Source organism: Lobosporangium transversale (assembly GCF_002105155.1).
Source record: "Lobosporangium transversale strain NRRL 3116 chromosome Unknown BCR41scaffold_94, whole genome shotgun sequence".
In the NCBI taxonomy this organism is placed as follows: domain Eukaryota; kingdom Fungi; phylum Mortierellomycota; class Mortierellomycetes; order Mortierellales; family Mortierellaceae; genus Lobosporangium; species Lobosporangium transversale.
The window spans coordinates 26,195-40,524 of NW_019029072.1; the positions used below are offsets into that span (position 1 = coordinate 26,195).

A 14,330-nucleotide genomic window follows, 5' to 3' on the forward strand; every position below is an offset into this window, starting at 1 on the left:
CGACCATGCCACTCTACAACATTTTCCTAGCCAGCCGAACTTGACTCGCAGACAAGCAAGATGGATGGAGTTGCTTCAAGAGTATGATTTCGTATTCAAGTATAAACCTGGTAAAGATAACGTCGTCCCTGATGCTCTTTCGCGAAGACCGGACCTCAAGGACTTGGAGGCTACACCTACTACTTTGAACTCCTTGGATATCAATCTAGACCCTGGTATTCGAAAACAACTAGCCAGTTGCTACCTACACGATCCAATTCTAGGTCCCCTCGTGCATCAGTATAAGGATGCCTCCACCTCGGATCGTTACTTCGTGGTTGATGGTCTACTCTGGATCAACGCTGGACAAGGCCCTCGCCTCTGCATACCCAAGGACGACGGACTCCGTTCACAACTCTTGCATGACGCTCACGACGCTCCTATATCAGGCCACTTGGGATTCGATAAAACGTACAGTAGCATGCGACGAACATATTTTTGGCCACGCATGGCGAGGGATATAAAAAAATACATTGCTTCCTGTGAGCAATGCCAGCGTAACAAGCCTTCACTAAAGCCTCCTGCAGGGCTTTTCCAACCTTTGGCAATTCCAAGCCAACGATGGGATACTGTAACAATGGACTTCATTGTCAAGCTTCCGAAGACAGCCAGAGGTTTTGACGCGATCACGGTCTTTGTGGACAAACTGTCCAAGCAAGTTCATTTCTGCGCTAGCCGAACTACCGACACTGCCTCTGATGTTGCACGACTCTTTTTCGACAATGTTTTTAGACTGCACGGCATGCCTCGGACAATTGTGTCAGACAGAGATTCACGTTTCACCGGCAAGTTCTGGACAACGTTGATGAAGCTCATGGGCACCAAACTTAACATGTCTACTGCCTTCCATCCACAATCAGACGGACAAACAGAGCGCGCCAACAGAACATTAGAAGAAATGCTCCGCTCTTACATATCGTACAAGCAAAACGACTGGGATCTTTTACTGCCTATGATGGAGTTCGCATACAACAACTCTGTCAATCCTACGACAGGCTTCTCCCCATTCTTTCTGAACTATGGTCACCATCCACTAGTCCCTGGATCTCTTTTAAAGCCACCTGATACCAATGTTCCGGCTGTCAGTGATTTTGTTCGAACCCAGTCGATGAATTTGGCGCTAGCTCAGGATGCCATCATCGAAGCGCAGAATAGGCAAAAGGCCCAAGCGGACAAAACTCGCAGGCCTGCTACGTTTGCTGTGGGTGACATGGTGCTCTTAAGCTCGGAAAACATCTCTGTCGCGGGACATAAAAATAGGCCGTCGCAGAAACTGGAACCTGAGTACATAGGCCCTTACAAGATCATTTCGAAGGTCAATGAAAATGCCTACAAGCTGGAACTACCGCCTGACATGCATCAGCATCCAGTCTTTAATGCCGATCTGCTTCGCCCCTATATTGAGTCACCTCGTGAATTCGGCGACCGCTCACCACCACGCCCTGCCCCCGAGCTTGTAGATGGAGAAGAGGAGTATGAAGTCGACAAAATCATTGACTTCAAAATGTTTGGCAAAACTCCTAAGTGGCTCGTTCTTTGGAAAGGCTATCCATTAGATGAAGCTACTTGGGAAACAAAATCTTCGCTCGCAAACGCTAAAGAGGCGCTTGCCGTCTTTGAGGCTTCAAGAAAAACAAGATAATAGGTTTCTTCATGACGGGAAGGATGCAAGCGAAATCACTATAATAATTTTGTGCAACATAGTATTTCGCCCATATTTCTAGAGCATTCCTTGCAACAGGACATTAACTAGTATAAATAGGTCTACTTTTCTATCTAGTTCTGTAGCATAGTTCCCCCTGAATAAAGATACCTTTATTGCACCCTTAGATCCCCCTAGAACACTACCTTGACTTTTGCAAAATTCCTCCACCTGACGTCCTGCCTCGCGTTCTCAGATCGACTTGTAAGCCTGGCACAAAGGGTTGACAGCTTCGAGTTCCTGTTGAAGCAAAAACAGAAGCCTTTCGTTCAGCTTTCCAGTGTAGATACGATTCCGAATTGGAGCCTGTTCCAGGGGATCATTGATATACACCTGGGCAAATTTGTGAGGCTGTTGCTCCTCCGGAACCAAAGAACCAATTCTATGAACAACTGTCCCCTGAATCCGGAATGTATACGCTCCATCTTGTCCGTTTGCAAGGGCCTGATCAACATTGACTCCAATGGAGGTGAACGATAGCGACGCATTGTATTTCCTAATATCGTGCAAGAATTCCTTAAATTCTGGAATAACACCACTTAAAACCTCTAGGATGAATGGAAGTGGCTCAATAATGGGCAATACAACTCGACCTCTCTGACAGCAGATGGAGTATTTAAAGTCCTGATTTTGCTTCTTATTACTTCGTTCCTCTTTCCACACTTTCGCCTGACAATCTGGACATTTTATCATCCGATCAAGGTGATGTCTGTGATTTTTAATACTGTTGCCTCTGATTAGATTTTCATTAAAAGGTCGCCTAGCAATGAAAGGTCGCCTAGCAATAGGAACTTGTACTGGAAGTGGAGGTCGTGGTGGGGGATGATAAGGCTCAAATTCATATTCTTCCTCGCGGTTACTTCTGTTCAGGTTAATGTTCTCATTACGTGAATTTTGCACCTCCATGTCACGCTCACTTTGATTTTGAAAAATTGAAAAAAAATATTTATTTAATTATTAGTTCAGCTTTTCCTACACTTGTATCCTACATCCTACATATACTTATCCATTCCTCTGTTGCTCTGTCGTGTTGTCTTGTCATATTGTCATATATGTTCTGCATTTTCCAATTATCACTTATACTCACTTATCAATGACGGGGATAATATTCTCAGGACAATTTTCCATATGTCCATGTATCCTTGGACGATTACATGTCTTACATCTGTTGAAAAGACACTCATTACTATTTGATCGTTCATGCGTAACTTCAACTAATTCTCCACGACGCGCATATTCTTTAACGCATTGGTTGCAAACCATTGTTGAAGTAAGGGAATAAGGGAAAGGGTAATGAATGAGGGAATGAAAGGGGAGGAGGAGGAAATAAAATCCGATCTTAATCCCAAATTGTCTGAAAAAAAATGGATTAATCTATTTGGCAGCCCAGTTGCCAAACATTATTTGGCAGCCCATACCAAATATAGTAATTTTTGCCTCTATTTGGCAGCCTACTTCTGGGGGCTGCCACTTAACTTCGCACTCTTGGGTGGCAGCTGGGCTGCCAAATACAGTCTTTTTTTTTTTTTTTTTTTTTTTTTTTTTGATAAACAGGGTCATAACATCAGTGGTAAAAACAAGCAGCGTTCTGTGGATACATTGCCTTGCACAGCTAATGCCGCCGGAGGTACTAAGGGCAGCGGCGATGACATCTTCACAAAACAGCCTTCAATGTACACGGTTAGGGAATGGTTTATTGAAGACGTCTAGGTAGTAGGTGAGACGCGTTTGCTCCGAGCGAAAACCTCTCATAGGCATTGATCTCCAAATGGCACCTCCAAAACTGTATGAGCGACCTACTTGAAAAAAAAAAAAAAAAAAAAAAAAAAAAATAAATAGTTAGAGGCCAAATAGCCCTGGGTAGGCTGCCAAGTAAATAATGAATGTTATTTGGCAACTGGGCTGCCAAAGAGAGTCTTGAAAGTTGATTATATTTGGCAATGGGCTGCCAAATAGATTAATCCAAAAAAAATTGTCTGAAAAAAAATTTCTACACGTGATATATCAAAAAACGTAGCGGCTGTAGTATATTAGAGATAGATCTTTCGTTTGCCCACTGCAGGGATCGAACCTGCTACCTTTTGCTTACTAGGCAAACGCTCTACCAATGAGCTAAGCGGGCTTATAACAATTTGTGTGAACAATCACTGTCCTAAGAACCGGGGGGTAATACTGAGATGCCCTTAAAAACCGCAACGAGACGCAAATACATAGAACACACTGAAGGGTTGTACCAAGATAAAGGTCATGCCCAATGGCTGAGTAGTATACTCGTCAGGGCACCCTCCTGTCTAGCCCAGGGGCCGGGTTCGAGTCTTGGTTAAGGCACATAAAGTGAAGCAAACATGTGCCAGGTCAGGGATTTGCTTGAGTTTTTATACTTTCTCTCCGAGACAGCCTAGTGTTCTCCGCTAAGGCTAAGATCGTGGGTACACTACCCTAAGTCGCCTGGCTGGCCACATGTCTTAGGTATATATTCCACCCCCCAGCCGAACCAGCGGTACATCTGGCAGCACATCCCCCCATCCACCCACTTGACTAGGACAGCGATGATCACAAAGTTTGACGGAGTCCAAAGTAGAAATTTCAGACCAATCCCGCAAGATTTGGGTCCACATGCCAGTGGATTTGATCGAATAGAAAAAATTAAAAGTCGTCCTTAGCTAGAGTCGGCACGCCAGCCTCCGCGGCTTTTCACGGGCGCAACAGGCCACATCGGAAGGATGGACTTCGAGTACCGATCACGGTGTACATTGGTAGAGAAAAACATGGATACGAATTGGCTCTTCACAGCCATCCCGTGCGAACTTTGAGAGTTTCGCTTGTTTCATAGTTGAAGGCGATATCATTACTTTAGAGCGAGATTATGAAATAAAATTCCTCACCTCTGTGGGTTCTTGTTAACAGGAAAAAAAAAAAAAAAAATGGACAAAGTGCCAAAGGAGGATAATCTGACAAATAGATCACTAAAGGATCATAAATCAACAATGATAGTCCTGGAGAATGCTGCTAAATAGCACCAAAAGTGAAAAGAGGGTTCTTTAATAAATACTGATAAGAACGGGCTTGACTTAGTAAAACTACAAATAATAATAAAAGTCGCTCACCTGCAAAATAGCATCAAAAGTGAAAAGAGGGATGCTGTTTTGCAAAGAAGCCAAAGTGATTTAAATACTAGGATTGATAAAGGAAATAATGATAAAAGTACTGAATGATGATGGAAATAATGAAGAAGAGGATACGTAAATAGCAGATTTACGACACCCCTCCACCTGGAATAGCGCTACTCCTGGAGCGCTTGGAAGACAATCGTCGGTATTCTCTCTGATTTATCTCAGCCGCGTTAATGGGTGGGATAATTGGAGATGGGGGTCCGTTGGCATCACGATCTGCAATAAATTGTTCTTGATCATGACGCTGCTTTGCAAAATCTTGTAAACGTGCTGTCAAGGGGTCAGGCTCAATAGGTAAGCCATCCATAGAATTATCCATAGTCGACTCATCAATGGCACTCTTAGGTTTGTACCAGGGCGATGATGGCATTTCATTATCGACTAAGACAGCCTTCTTTAAACGATCTTGATGGACTAAGTCAGCTTTGATTGTACCATCAGGCCATGCAAGTTGAAATGTGTGTAGTGGTGTTGCACGAATGATACGTAAAGGGCCATAAAAACTCTGATCAAATTTCTTCTTAGCAAAGTGCTTGACGAGTACAGCGTCGCCAGGTTGAAACTTGTCTTGATCAATGTCATTCTGCGAATCATAGCAAGAGGCCATATGATCAGCTGCGTCTTGTTGTAGACCGTGAGCTTTGCGGCGAATCTCATTGATTTGATCAAACTGTTGTTGACGGTATGCAGAGTAGTCCTCCTCATTTACAAAGTCAAACAAATGAGGATGAGTTGTGTCACCAGGAATGATTGGATCTAAGCCATAAACCAACTTGAAGGGTGATACTTTGGTGATAGAATGAATGCGAATGCGACAAGCAAACAAGGCTTGAAGAAGATACACTATCATGCAAAACTGATTCAATAATTCATTCCCATGTGCATTTCTTTTTTTCATTCCTAGAAACCGTATATGCATACACCACTCATACTTTGGTTTAATAAAGCTCCCGTCTTCTTCTACGTCATAGTGATGCGTTGTGACATTAGCTTGTCTCATTTGAATAGCTAATGACTTTTTTGTTCATGCAGGTCATTGAATCAGTTTCACATGTGCCCATTCGGTGGCCAAAGATCTTTATTCTTTTGTGAGGCATAACCTTACATCAATAGATAGTATTCCAACCATGGGCATCACTGACAGCTTGGAGTCTCTTATGGATACCTATGATGAGTTTGCGGCAGAAGTCCACTGGGATCCTGTACCATTCAACCGATATTCGCTCCCATAGTTCATCACAGCTCTTAGCTCGCTCCGGATACCTAGAGAGCCGCCTATCCAATTCTGCCCACATGTGTTCAATAGGGTTGAGGTCAGGGGATTGTGCTGGCCACTCTAGAAGTGTACCTTCCTCTTCTGTCAGATGTACTGACTCCAAATACTTCCTAACAATCTTCGCCGTGTGCTTCGAGTCATTGTCGTGCTGAAAGACGATATCGCTTTTAGTTAGGCCCCAGTCATCAAGCGACATCTGTAGATCCTCCTGCAGTAGTTTGATGTAAAGTTGTGCGTCCATATTATTGTCAATCTTTGCAATGTATCCAGGTCCGTACCATGAGAATCATGACCACACTTTAACATTACCACCCCCAAACTTGACAGTGCCTTGCACCGACCTGCGAGTGAGGCGTCCCGGGTTGTCGTCCCAGATCCACTGCACGCCATCAGAGCAGATTCGGTTTATTTTCGATTCATCTGACCAAATAACCTTTTTCCAATCTTCCAGAGTCCATTCCTTATACTTTTTGATAAAATGCAAACGAGCTTTAATATGCCGTCGAAGTAAAGCTGGCTTATGTACACGCCTCTTTGCTGTCAATCCTAACTCCTTGAGCCGTCGTCTAACGGTGGTCTCAGAAACAGCCGCTGGTATGAGCTGGTTGGCTCTGACGGTGGCCTCAACTGCAGACTTGAGTGTACCTCGTTTCATGTTCACCTTAAGATACTGCATGATACCTCTAGGTACTTTCCTTGGTCGACCGCCTTTATTGACTGGCATGTGCTCCTTATTATGTGCATAGATCCTGGTGGCCGTCGCTATTGATATACCAACACTAGCAGCAGTTTCTCTAGTAGACATGCCTCCCATCATTAACCTCCTGGCTTCGTTGACTTTCCTTTGTGGAGTGGGTCTCATATTTTGTGAAGGTATAGTTAAGAGAGAGTGAAGCAAGTGTTCATAAAGGAAAGAGAGAAAAGTCCTTTTTTTACTGGCATTAAATGACGTCCAAAAGTTGTCATGGGCAACATTTTAGACCACATGTGAAACTGATTCAATGACCTGCATGAACAAAAAAGTCATTAGCTATTCAAATGAGACAAGCTAATGTCACAACGCATCACTATGACGTAGAAGAAGACGGGAGCTTTATTAAACCAAAGTATGAGTGGTGTATGCATATACGGTTTCTAGGAATGAAAAAAAGAAATGCACATGGGAATGAATTATTGAATCAGTTTTGCATGATAGTGTATCTGTCCCAAGATGTGCGGTAATTTCCAACGAACTTGTTAATCATGGTGCCTAAGAGACCATTAAATCTTTCACACTTGCCGTTGGTACGAGGATGATAAGCAGAAGTAAGGTGATGATTTGTGCCCATGCGATCCATATATCGCTGTAAAGTTGTAGCCATGAAATTTGATCCACGATCAGTGACAATCTCTGATGGACAGCCAAACTGCATAAAAATCTCTTCATAAATGAAATCAGCAACTGCCGCTGCGGTCGCTTCATGAACAGCACGAGCCAAGGGCCAGTTGGTGGTATAGTCAATCGCTGTAATAATCCAACGATTACCATTTCTTGTTTTAGGAAGAACGCCAATGAAGTCCATACCCCAGCGTTGAAAAGGTAAAGTGGGCTCCAAAGGATGTAAGGGCGCAACAGTCGAATCTTGATGACTTAAAAGTTGACACTCAGGACAGGCAGAGACCATAGTCTTGACATCAGTACGAAGAGTTGGCCACCAGACACGTGTAGAAACCAAATCGAATAAGCCATTTCGACCAAGATGGCCAAAACCAGCATGATACATGTACAGTGTATCTGCTCGATTGACAAAGGGAACAAAAGGAACTGGACCATGCTCTGTTATACGACAGAGAGTATCATGGTGAACTTGAAAATGAACTGCTTCATCTCTGACTAGTTTGGCAGATTCATCGTCTTCGGGTAGAGATCCATTCTGGAAATAAGCATAGATGTATAAGGGCCAATCAACATTGTCGGTGGCAAAATCCTTCATAAATGAAGTGGCTGCTAAGGCGGAAACTGCTGGTTTAGGTAATCGAGATAAAGCATCTGCAGCAGAGTTATCAACACCTCGACGATATTGTATGTCAAGATTATAAGGTGCCAAAAATTCAATCCATCTAGCCATACGTCCACTCAAATGAGGTTGGTTGAATAAAAAGCGAAGACTGGCATGGTCGGTGAAAACGGTAACTGTTGATCCTAAGAGATAGGAACGCCATGCTCCACATGCTCGAACAATGGCTAACAATTCCTTCTCATGTACTGGAAAATTCTTTTCCGAGGCAGAAAGCTTGTGCGATACAAATGCAACAGGATGGAGGCGGTTATTAACCTTTTGAGAAAGAACGGCACCTGTGGCAATGTCTGAAGCATCGGTCTCAACAAAAAATGGTTGAGAGAAGTCTCCAGGATAAAGGATTGGGGCCAAAGTAAGTAGTTGGATTAACTTGTCCATAGCTGCTTGATGGCTAGGAGTCCATTGAGGTAAAGGTCTCTTTTTTGCATTGTTTTGCCCTTCTTGCTTTAATAATTCAGTCAGAGGACTTGCGATCCTGGCAAAATTGTGTATGAATCGCCTATAGTAATTGGTGAAGCCTAAAAATGAGCGTAGCTCTTGAACGTTGGATGGTGTAGGCCAATCCTTGAGGGCAGCAATCTTGTCTGGATCAACTTCAATACCTCGTGAAGAGATAACATGACCCAAAAACTTGACTTCAGATACGCCGAAGGTACACTTGCTGGGCTTGGCATGAAGGGAAGCCGATTTCAAAGCATCTAGAACCAGCTTGAGATGCTGAATGTGTTCTTTCATAGAAGAAGAAAAAATGAGGATGTCATCTAAAAAGACAACAACAAACTTGTCCAAGAATTCCTTCAAGACATCATTGGTTAAAGTCTGACATGTAGCAGGTCCTCCTGTGAGACCAAAGGGCATGACCACATATTCAAAATGGCCATATCTTGTGTTAAAGGCAGTCTTTGGAATATCCGCAGGACAAATACGGACTTGATTGAAGGCGCTTTCCAAATCCAATTTGGAAAAAACTGTAGCACCTGTAAAACGATCAAAGAATTCCTCGATGAGGGGAAGTGGGTACCTGTTCTTGATAGTGATAGAGTTCAAGGCTCGATAATCAATGCATAGTCGCAAGGAACCATCACTCTTGGTAACAAACAAGACAGGGGATGCCCATGGAGAAGTAGAAGGTCTGACGAAACCTTTCTTTAGTAAATCGTCAAGTTGTTGTTTCAAAACTGACAACTCTTTAGGGGACATCTTGTAAGCTCGCTTATAAACTGGGCGTGCGTCTACAGTGTCAATATGGTGATCTTGAGGTCTTTCTGGCGGTAAGGTTGATAGTGGGGTAAATACAGAGTCCTCGTATTCATATAAAAGTTGTTGCAATGCAGGATCGATTGCATTATTTTTAATAACTTCCGCTAACGAAAGAGCAGAAATTTTTGGAGTCGTTTGTTCATCTTGGAGAAAGATTAAACCGAGATGTTGTCCATTAGACACTGCGCGCTTGATGGATCGATGAGTACACAACGAGTCTAGGCGAGGTTCAGTTGCGAGAACCCTTGATGAGAGAGACTTAGAAGAAGCTTTGTATAGTGTTCCATCTACTGTCCAAGTCAAGGTCTCTTGAACGTAATCGGTGTTCGGATTATACTTTTTTAACCAAACTAAGTCAAGGTAAATGTCTTGACTCAAAATGTCAGCCACGCAGAATTCTTCTTCATGAGTATAATTGCCGATCGTGAAGATGAGGGTGACCAAACCAGTCAACTTGACATTACTGAGGTTGGCGGTGGTGGCGATCGATGGATGGATAAAGTTGGTTTCCTTTTTTATAAAGGATGGATCATAGGCACGGATCCTATTAAGTGACTTCATCGAGATAGCATTGCAGTTACATCCTCCATCAATGAGAGCGATTAACTCGGTCGACCCAACATTGGTCTTGATAAAGATTTGTTCAGGTAGCATCTTAATATGATCTTCGATAAATCGTGAATCGTTTGAGGTTGTGTTTGACTCCGAGGTAACTTGTAATTGATTAATCTTGGCAGTCTTGTCTTTAGATTTAACTGGACGGGTTTTAGCTTTGTGGCCAGCCTTGCCACAAGAGAAACAGGAACCGCGACCATCGCCTCCATTTTTAGGACATTGAATCTCACTATGATCGTTTTGACCACAAGCAGGACAAGATGGGCGTCGAGATCTAAGAGAATCCATTTCCATGCTGGAATCTGAAGTGAGATGTCGATCATTATTGTGATGATTGTTATTTCGATGGTTGTTGTTTCGATGATGGTTATCATTGCTATTTTGATGATGATTATTGTCGTTATGATTTTGGTTTGATTGAAAGTTTTGCTGTCGGTAAGATGAAGATTGTCTTACGAAGTCATGATTTCGTGGGTGGTATTGCGGTGGAGAATGAGATCTGTGATTTGATGAAGAGGAGCTAATCAGTCTTGTGGAGTTCCAAGTATAAGACTCGGCACGACAAACAGCCAAGATATCATTCCATGACTTGACTTGTGCCTTAATTAACTTCTTCTGTAGCCATGGATCAGAGATTCTCTGGAAATTCCAGACTTTCTCCGATTCTGGAATCTTGTCACGTAATGGATAATAGGCAGCTTCAAAGGTATGTACAAAATCCATTACATCTGCATTCGGTTTCATAGACAGATGGTCGTACTTGTATCGTAACTCGAATTCATCGTCGATCTTCGCAAATTGTTCCTTGAAATGTTGAGCAAAAATGGGCCAAGTCAATGTACCCTGTTGTTTGAGGTCTTCAATGTGACGAATACTCCAATCTCGGGCAACCTTTTCCATATGTAGGGCCACTTTAATTGAAAAATAATGGTCATTTACATTGGAAACATCGTACAGAGCGTTCATAGCTCTTAACCAGGATGATACGTCTGTGTCGTCATCAAAATACTCAATTCCCTCAAAGCTAAAGCGAAGATTCGTCGCTTCCATGTTGACATCTTCGTCGCGAATAGGAGAATGAGCAGAAACACTCGGGCGACGGGTAGCTTTGTGTGTCTTGGTACTGATTGGAGAAGTCATTGTTGATAAATAAAATGTGTAGGATGTAACAAATTGAAGAATATAAAAATGGAACTAAAAAAGAAGGCTAAGTTTCTCTTTTTGTTGATTTTGTGATTTGACTTTTAAGTTTTATGCAAAAATGTTGCTAGGATAAAAAAAAAGTGGCGAAGAAAAATTTTCGCGTCGTAAGAAAAAAAAAATTTTAGTCGTAGAAGAGGACTTAAGCCTTTGCTACCATTTGACGTGGAAAGATCCGTCAATGATCCCAAAGATTGACAGAAGATGAACAAAATGACAATAAAAAATTGGACGAAGTGCCAAAAGATAAATTCATAAATGGACAAAGTGCCAAAGGAGGATAATCTGACAAATAGATCACTAAAGGATCATAAATCAACAATGATAGTCCTGGAGAATGCTGCTAAATAGCACCAAAAGTGAAAAGAGGGTTCTTTAATAAATACTGATAAGAACGGGCTTGACTTAGTAAAACTACAAATAATAATAAAAGTCGCTCACCTGCAAAATAGCATCAAAAGTGAAAAGAGGGATGCTGTTTTGCAAAGAAGCCAAAGTGATTTAAATACTAGGATTGATAAAGGAAATAATGATAAAAGTACTGAATGATGATGGAAATAATGAAGAAGAGGATACGTAAATAGCAGATTTACGACATGTGTGTCCTAAATCGACGCAACTGAAGCTCACGTCCTATAACAAGTGACGTCATGGTAGGTAGGACAAGAGGTATACCTATAGTGGTACCCTCAAACCCACCCCGTCCTGCCTGGACGTGAGCTCAGCCACCCGATCCTCCCCGCTATAATAAATAGTGGACTCTCCGTCCCTGAAGTGTTCCTTACCTTTATCTTGGTACAACAACTTCAGGTATGCAACCTCATTCATCTCAGCACTAGTTACTTGTATAGTATTATATCATAAACTAATAAAGACCTTTATCTTGGTACAACACTTCAGTGTGTTCTATGTATTTGCGTCTCGCTGCGGTTTTTAAGGGCATCTCAGTATAACCCCCCGGTTCTTAAGACAGCGATTTTTTCAATGGTAGCAAAGGCACCACGGTCTTAACGAGCCCAATAATCAACGATCAGCCCACAGTTTTTTTTTTGGTCACACAGTTTTTATTTGTCAACAGTTTTATTTGTCCACAGCTATTTGTCCGTAGTTCGGTTGCACAGTTTACAAATAGTATATGGTGGTTCTTAGCCCACCAAGTGATACAGAATCGGAATCAAGTTATACCACGGCAGAAATGGATGCAGCAGAGATATTTGCACAGCGTCAGCAACAGTTGCAGCAGGCCTCGAGTGAGGAGCTCGCGCGAAGAGTCGAGGGGCTCACTAGGCAGCTCGAGTTCGCCAATAATCAATTGGCCTCAGCACCAGCGCCCCCGGCAGTAAGCCGATGGCTGGACCCTCACAGGCCAGCCCCGCAGTTTGCCGCTCAGACCTCTACTTTCTCGGGGCACGAAGTCGCCTTCGACCTTGATGCTTGGCTCAAGTTCATCGAGCTGCAGTTCCGGAGTCAGACGTGGCCGGACAACAAGAAAGTTCCCAGTTTTGTCACCATCCTCAAGGGAGGTGCTCTGTCGTGGGCCCTCCAATATATCGATGACAAGGGCGAAGACATCGGTTGGGATGCGTTCAAGGAAGACTTCGTTAAGAGATGGACGCAGACCCATCTTTCACAGAACCTGAGGGCCCAGTTAGACGGGCTAAAGATGGAGAAAGACGAGGCCCTAATCAGCTTCATGAGCAGATACGTAGCGTTAGCCAACAAAATCCATGACAAGTCTACAATGGACAAGAAGTTGGAGTTAGCCAGAAAACTCCCACAATATATCCGAAACAAACTTGTTGATATCATGAGGCCTGAGGATTCGCTCGAGACCTTCACTGTCAAGGACTGACAGGACGATTGCAAGAGAAGGTAAGTGATTTAGGAACAAGAATGAACTTAGGAGATTCAAGAATAGTTTTATTGCAGACTGAGGTTTACTATGTTACAAATCTATCATATTTATACTTGTTTGACTGAAGCGGAGACGCGCTTCAAGAACTCTAAATAAAGCTTACTCAAATATTTCCTAAGGACTTTTACCATATGCGGAACTCCAAGTGTTGAGTTAACTTAATACACAGGATCCGAGGAAGATATCTGGTGCAATCTTATTTCAAGGTTCCTTGGCACTATAAGTCTTGGTTATTGGTTTATAGCTCTTCTAGAATCCTTGGAGCTATTCACGGAGCTAGAAAACTAGGAGACGCGACTTGGCTTGACAGGCAAACTATGCATGGAGGAATGAGTGAAGGAAATGAGCGGCAGTGCTCGTAATCGATTCGATACAACCGAAATTGAATGGGATTGAATGCATTCGATTCGGTTTCGGCTCAGGGTAAGTTTGTACCGAAATTGAATGCTCCATTCCTGTATCGAATCGAATGAATCGAATGTGTTGAATGGATACCCTTAATGTGTAGCATGGGTCGTACGATTATATCGAATGCATCGAATGTATCGAAACCGTTTACCGAATGTATCGAAACCGATTTACCGAATGCATCGAAACCGATTTTTTAAGCGCATGGAATGTATCTATGCACTCTTTAATACGACTATATCGGCTTTTTGAATAAAAAACTTGACAGGTTAGAATGGGCTTACACAATTTGATGCGCCACGGTACATTCGACTAACGTTCAAATGTTGGAAATATATTTAAATTTTGACTTATCACTTATAACGAATGTATACAGAACTATAGCAACTAATTTATGGGAGAACATTCATCCAAGAGTCCAGGATGACCAAGCGCTGGATCGTCGTAGGGCTAAGGCTATTTCTTTCAGGTGGCAGGAAGAACTTGGCTTGCGAAAAGCATCTTTCTGCCGGGGTTGATGTCACAGGGACTGCAAGATAGTCCTTTGCCATATTCGCCAAATTGGGCAAGCGCTCCTTTTGTGATCGCCAGTACACTAACTCTGGAGGCTCTTGTTTACTAGCAACTAGAGAACTTCCTTCTCGAACGTATAATTCAAGCTCTCCGCCTTTTTTCTTGATAC

General features: G+C 42.7%; 1 non-coding gene across 1 annotated transcript; it reads right to left on the minus strand.

The window, feature by feature from the left end:
• Positions 1-3,791: 3,791 nt before the first annotated feature.
• Positions 3,792-3,863, minus strand: BCR41DRAFT_t164. Its single transcript has one exon. It is a non-coding gene; the product is annotated as a tRNA-Thr (tRNA).
• Positions 3,864-14,330: the final 10,467 nt, after the last annotated feature.